The sequence below is a fragment of the Pan troglodytes genome, chromosome 17 (assembly GCF_028858775.2).
Source record: "Pan troglodytes isolate AG18354 chromosome 17, NHGRI_mPanTro3-v2.0_pri, whole genome shotgun sequence".
NCBI classification, from domain to species: domain Eukaryota; kingdom Metazoa; phylum Chordata; class Mammalia; order Primates; family Hominidae; genus Pan; species Pan troglodytes.
The window spans coordinates 20,264,166-20,271,469 of NC_072415.2; the positions used below are offsets into that span (position 1 = coordinate 20,264,166).

The 7,304-nt window shown below is 41.4% G+C and overlaps 1 pseudogene; it reads right to left on the reverse strand.

Annotated features, from left to right (window-relative positions):
• Positions 1-220: 220 nt before the first annotated feature.
• LOC112206277 (phosphomannomutase 2-like) lies at positions 221-2,707 on the reverse strand (annotated as a pseudogene).
• Between the last annotated feature and the right edge of the window lie 4,597 nt (positions 2,708-7,304).

Genomic DNA, 7,304 nt, shown 5'->3' on the forward strand with positions numbered 1-7,304 from the left:
GACAACTCTTTTCTCCTCCCTTCTGGAAGCTTCTGGCACTGGAGGTGGAGGCACGGCATGTCAGGGGTGCAGGTCAAGACCACACATGCTTGGCACAGTACACAGAGCTTGGCTGGGCTGTGGGTGGGTGAGCATATGCGGGAGGGCCCTTGGCTTTGGCCACCGAATGCCCCTTGCTGGCTAGTCAGCCGGGACCACCCCTGCCCCTCCCACTCACACATTAGGCAAACTCTTCACAGATCCTGCGTGTGTCCTCAGGCACCGTCATGGAGTAGCCCACGGTTCTGGAGTCTGTGAAGGTCTCGTGGTCGTTGCCACCTGGTATGATTTTGTCTCCAAAGAAATAAATGGCCTTATAACCGTCATTTTTCACATGTCACAGGCAATACCTCTTGCCCCATCCATCAGGAAAGACATCAAAGCTGATCTGGCCTCCTATGAAAAACGTGAGGGCTTTTCCTGCAAACTCTTTCCTTGATCTGCTACAGCTTTTTCTCTTATATTTTCTCTTTTATTGAATTCGTAGAACTCAATGCATTCTTCTTGTCTGCAGCTTCTTCCAAATAGGGGACATGTTTAACATCCCATTTCAGAATTCAATGAAAGTACCCCTCTTCTTCAGGAGTTTAATTTTTGCATTGCAGCTCAGACAATAGTTGATTAAATCTTGGATTTGGACCTCACCCAGGTGACTTTGAATATTCCATTTACACGAGGATTTCCCATCTTTGTATGCTACCAAGCCATTTTCTGGAAACGCGTAATCATATTTTTCAACCACAGCATTTCCCAGTTGCTCCTGCGCTTGCTCAAAGTCCAACCTGCCTACCACTCCGATTTTGATCTGCTGCCTCAATTTTTGTAGGAAGTCATCCATTTCTTTGGTAATTTTCTGCTGCAGGGTGGTCAGGGTCCCATCAACGTCCAAAAGGCAGAGCACTGGGCCGGGTGCTGCCACGTCCCCGGTTTCCAACTGCACCTTACAAGACTGGTTGGCACCAGCCCATGGTAATTTCTATCCCATCTTCTGTGTCTATGCATTTGATTATTCTAGGCACTTGATTTTAGTAGAATCCTACAATATTCCTTTTGTGTCTGGCTTATTTCATTAGGCATAATGTTTTCAGTATCCATCCGCATTGTATCATATATCAAAATTGTTTTTTATAGATGGATGATGTACCATTACACGTATATACCACTTTGTTTTTATACATTCATTTGTTCACTGATAGTTGGATTTTTCCATCTTTTGGCCCTTGTGAATAGTGATGCTATCAACATTAGTGTACAGTTATCTGTTTGAGTTCTGTTTGCCATTCTTTTTGGTATATACCTACTACTAGAATTCCTGGGTCCAGTGGTAGTTCTATGTTTAACCTTTGGAGCAACTGCAAACTGTTTTTCACAGTGATTGCAACTTTATACATTTCTACCAGCAATGTATCACAGTTACAATTTCTTGTTTTCCTTTAAACACTTATTTTAAACTATTTTCCTTTAAAAAAATTATCTGGCCGGGCGTGGTGGTTCACGCCTGTAATCCCAGCACTTTGGGAGGCCGAGGCAGGTGGATCACAAGGTCAGGAGATCAAGACCATCCTGGCTAACGCAGTGAAACCCTGTCTCTACTAAAAAATAGAAAAAAAATTAGCCAGGCCTGGTGGCAGGCGCCTGTAGTCCCAGCTACTTGGGAGGTTGAGGCAGGAGAATGGGGTGAACCCAGGAGGCAGAGCTTGCAGTAAGCCAAGATCGTGCCACTGCACTCCAGCCTGGGCGATAAAGCAAGACTCTGTCTCAAAACAAAACAAAAAAAATTATCCTAAGGCCAGGCACAGTGGCTCACACCTGTAATCCCAACACTTTGGGAGGCTGAGGTGGGTGGATCACGACGTCAGGAGTTCAAGACCAGCCTGGCCAAGATGCTGAAACCCCGTCTCTACTAAATGTACAAAAATTAGCTGGGCGTGGTGGCACGTGCCTGTAATCCCAGCTACTTCAGAGGCTGAGGCAGGAGAATCGCTTAAACCTGGGTGCCAGAGGTTGCAGTGAGCCAAGATCAAGCCACTGCACTCCAGCCTGGGCAACACAGCAAGACTTCATCTAAAAAAAAAGAAAATTATCCTAGTAGGTGTATATTGGTACCTGTTCGTGCTTTTCACTTGCATTTCCCTAATGACTAATGATGCCGAGCAGCTTTTCCTCTGCTGGGTATACCTCCTTTAGAGACTTATATATTCAGGTACTTTGCCCATTTTTAGAATTGTCTTTTGTCTTTTGTTTGTTGTTGTTGTAGATTTTTAGGAGTTTTAGAATATATTCTAATTTTTAATTTCTTACAAGATGTATAATTTGCAAATATTTCTCCCTTTGTTTAGAACTTTAGATGTACAAACTTCCTTAATTTGTATAAAATTGATTTTTTTCTATTTATTATACTTTAAGTTCTGGGATAAAAATTGATTTTTTTAAGCATTGCCTTATTTTTAGTGTCATATTCATTAAAAGGTTGCTAAATTCACTGCTATGAAACCTTATCCCAATATTTTCTTCTGAGAGTTTTATAATTTTAGCTCTTATATTTAGGTCTCTGACACATTTTGAGTTAATTTTTATATGGTGTAAAGTAAGCATTCAGTTCGTTTATCTGAATGAGAATGTGCAGTTTTACCAACATCATTTGCTGAAGAGGCTTTCCACTTTCCATTGTATGTTTATGGCACTTTGTTGAAGATCACTTGGCTATATATGTATGCATTTAATTCTGGGCTCTCTATCAGTCCCAGTGGTCCTTATGGGTGCCCTAATTCTAGGACCATACTTTTTGAGTATATGTAACTGCATTGTACATTTCAATCTCATAAATGTGTGTCCTCCAACACAATTCTTTTACAATGTTATTATTGAATATTTGAGACCCCTGGAAAACTCATTAAAAATTGAGGGTTTTCTTATCCATTTTTGCAAACATGGTTGTCAGCAGTTTGACAGGGGTTGTGGTGCATCTGAACATCACTTTGTATAGTATTGCACTTGAATAATGTTTAGTCTTCCTGTCCATGAATACAGGATGCCTTTCTACTTATTTATATCCTCTTTACTTTATTTCAGCAATGTTTTGTTCTTATTGAGGTATAAGTATTTTGCTTCCTTGGTTAGTTATCTTACTAAGTATGTAATCATTTTACATCTTATTATAAATGGAATTACATATGCAATTTTCTTATTGGACTGTTCATTGTTGGTGTATATTAACACAGCTGCCATTTGAGTGTCAACCTTATACTCTGCAACTTTGAACTTGTTAACATTAATAGCATTCTTATAGATTACTTCATATTTTCTATATATAAAAAGGTAGAGAAGTTATTGGCTTCATATCTATTTTCTCAAGATATGAAATGTATATTGCTACTGTACAGTTAAATTCATACTCCCTACTGAATGATGTCCTTCCAAATGGCCTAGTTAGATTGTTCAAAAAGTAATTTGTCTTCTTATTCCACAATTTATAGTTTTAGTTCTTTCTTCAAGATGATGTCTTTGTTTTTTTCCTTTTAGTAATACGTAGTATTTCTGATTCTGTTCTGCACACCAAGGCTCCCTGTTAGCTAGTAGCTGGAAGAATATGGCAATGTCTATTTTGGTTTTGCTTTAACATCATTAATGACCTTTAAAATTACTAATATCAGAAATTTACAGTGAATCTGGAGTGGAGGAAATGTGCAGGGAAGCATTTCACAAATGAAGGAAGCCTGACCTTCCTTTTAACATGGCTTCCTTCTTTTCCTGAGACGGAAGCCTGACCTTCCTTGTAACATGGCTTCCTTCTTTTCCTGAGACGGAATCCTGACCTTCCTTTTAACATGGCTTCCTTCTTTTCCTGAGACGGAAGCCTGACCTTCCTTTTAACATGGCTTCCCTCTTTTCCTGAGACGGAAATGTGTACTGAGCTCATGACGTGTGAGAGCCTGTTGCTTTTGCTTCTCCTCATATCATGAGTTTTCCCAAATATCTAATGATAATGTCTGTGTCTAGGTCCATTTATCTACCACAACATGATTCCTAAACATATTTTTGTGTATTACCCAGAATTCTCTACTTATAGACATATCAGTAATATACTTTCACCCAACCCATTGCCCTCCTCAGAGGTAAGAGATGCCCAAAATGGTTCTCCTGTCGCTTCATCCCAAGCACTGCTCCAAGGCTGGGCTGTGCTCATCTCCATAGCTGGGCAGTGGGCTCAGGCAGAGCCACTTACATTTGGGAGGAATAAGTCATATGAGATAATAGTGTATCATGAGTTTAGAACACCAAGATGATATAGCAGGTCACTCTCCTCTCCAGGTAAACTGGTGTTCATCCCATTGGACCAGGTATCTGTGGATTTTTTGTCAGGTTACTGGTTCATTTTGTAGACAGCATTCACTTTAAAAAAATTTTTTTTGGAAGTAGCCACTGCATGGAATCAGGATGTCACCAAAAGCATTTTTGACACCTAGAGCTATCTGATTCCTTCAAAACCAAGTTTGGGCTAAGCTGAAGTGGTTATTTTTGGACAAAACAGGCCTGTGTTATGGAATCAGCCCTGACTTGGAAGCTTATCTCCTGGGTTTGAAAGCAGCTCTGAATCTTGCTAAGTTTTGAGACCTCAGGCAAGTCAGTTCACCTCTAATTGACCTTGCTGACCATACACAACACACACTTTACTTTTAGTACCCCATTCAACCCTCACTACAAACCTCACCTGAGTTGTGGTAGTTTACTGTCCAGACTCCTTAGATGGAGAAACTGAGGTGCTAAATGAATGTGCCCAAACTTGCAGGATCCTAAGTGAAGGAGACAAGATGTGAACCTAAACATGTGGCCCCAAGGCTGAAGCAGTGAGTCGTTGAACTGCAGTTATCATGCCGAGAAGGGTAGCTCTCAACCCTGCCATGAGTTATAAGCATAGGTGGCTCCCTCACTCATGTGTGTCCTAGATTTCTGTGAGTCTGCAGACATCCCAGGCACTGGCTGTGATTACAGGGTGGCCACAGTAATCACATAGCTTAGGGCAGACATCAGTGAATGTAACTGTATCACTGGGCATAGCCATTGGTGTGGGCAGTACAGAGAGGGCCCAGATACTTCTCATGCCATGGCCAGGTCACAAGTTCTGGCCACTGGGAAGCAGCACTGAGAGACTTTCATGAACTTCTTTCAGTGCTGAGGACACTCCTCAGCAGTTGGCCCCAAACAGGTAGGATTGAAGAAATATTTTTGAAACAGTAGAGTGTATTATCACCAAAAGACCTAGGAGTGATCAAATCCTGCAAGCTACACCTAAGGCACAATGACAAATAAGGCAGCAAAGGGCCATTTGGTGATTAGTTCACCAAACTTGTTGCAACTGTTTGTACTGCAGAGTTAAAACATACCAGTATTCAACCCACATCTCCTCTCCTGAAATAAACTGTCCAACATCAGCTGGCCAGAACAAGCACAGATGTTCTTCAAACTCAACTAATATGCATACATGACAAAGAAAAGGCGGTCTGGATGGAAAAATAGTGGGTTATTAATAATGGTTATTTTAAAGGATATAATTTCAGTGTTTCTAATTCTGTCATTGGTTATAACAAAGGATTAGTGAATAAATACAATAGACCTTTGCCTGGAATTGAATCCAATCTGTCTATTAAACTTTGCTTTTATTCAAGTGCAAAATCCTAAAACACATAATAACTGCAGTGACAGCCAATGTGGATCCATAGACATAAAAATGGTCTTGGGACATAAATCTTACAAGCTAATATTGTTTTACAGGGTTTAGAAAACCATTTAGCTGGGTTTCAAAACCAGCAGTGTGAGTAATGGGATTCTCATCAAATTACAGCATGTACTTCAGTACTGTTTGTAGACTGACTTATTCTTGTTGCATTAAGTTGCCATTAGCAAAATGCCAGGGACTCAGTTTCTCACTCCTTTCATGCTCCTCTTTCTTGCCTGTCTTTTCATGAGGAAAAATTTTCTAGCGCAGTCCAAGCTGTGCTTTTAACCGAACACATCCACACACACTGTCCTATTGTCTACATTCAGCAGAGCTACCTGGATAAATCATGAACAGAAGCATCTATGACTGACAGTTGCTCTGTGTCCTTCTATCCTCCCAGGAGTTTCTAGCTCATGAGGGCAGAGGAGATGAAGAGAGGCCGATCGATGTGAGGGTGAGGTTGCCTGCTTTCCCTAAAATAGACATGTTCCTTTCTTGGTTGCTTTTTCAATTAACTTTACATGTGAAAAAAATAACAATGTGCATTATAGACATTAAATACTGTTTTCTGGGGTGGTGGAAGAAGAGATTCTTAGCAACTGATATGTAATCCAAAATGACATTTACATATGATGGCCTCAGGTTATAGACTGTATCCCTGGGGTCCTTGTTCTTGGAAGCAATGTCTTCTTGGATAAAGCATTTTGCACTTGCCGACCTAAACGGATCTAAGAGATACACCTTCTAGGAAAAGCTCATGTCTTTTCCAGTGTGCATCCTACCCTGTTTTGGGGGCCTTGGAGTTGACTACATTTTCTGATCCAGTTTTTAATGCTCTTTGAGAGAAACAGAGCCAGGTGCAGACAATCCACAGCTCAATGTGCCCCTCATATAGCTTTGTTTCTGTATTGCAGGTCGTGCAGGTGGCCCCTCTGAGGTGTGACTCCAATAAGTACTCTGGAATTACTTGCTGAGAAAGAAAAGTCTGGATGTCAAGAAAGGTGTGACATCCTTGCTGGCTTCAATGTGAAGAGCCACCCTGATTCTGGGATTCTGATAGGAATAAGGGTAGTGGACTTTTTTTTTTAAGTTCTCCAGGCAAAAATTATGACCAAATGTCTCCATCTGGTGAAGCAGCTGCACTCCTATGGGGGCACTGGGCTGTGCGCTTGCCTGGTGTCTTATGAGTCTGCATTGTGCGATATGATTGTGTGTGTTTTAGTATAGGGGAGGCTGTGTGTTTTCTCAGGAGAGATTTTCCATTTACACAGCACAATTGCCAGTCTCCACTTCTAAAAAGTAAAATCCACCCCTGTTCTACTCTCTCCATACATGACTCATTCACCCGTGCCAGAGCCACCTTTCATTACCCTCACTGCTCAGGTGGAGAATCTGAAGGGCCAATGGGAGTGGCCCCAGCTTTTGAGCTCCTGAATGAAAAAGTCAAAACATGAGCTCAGGTGTGTGGCCCAATGCTGACAGTCACCTGCTGACATGAACTTGTGCGTCAGTCACAGGGTGTTCATCACCATGCAGGGAGTCCAGC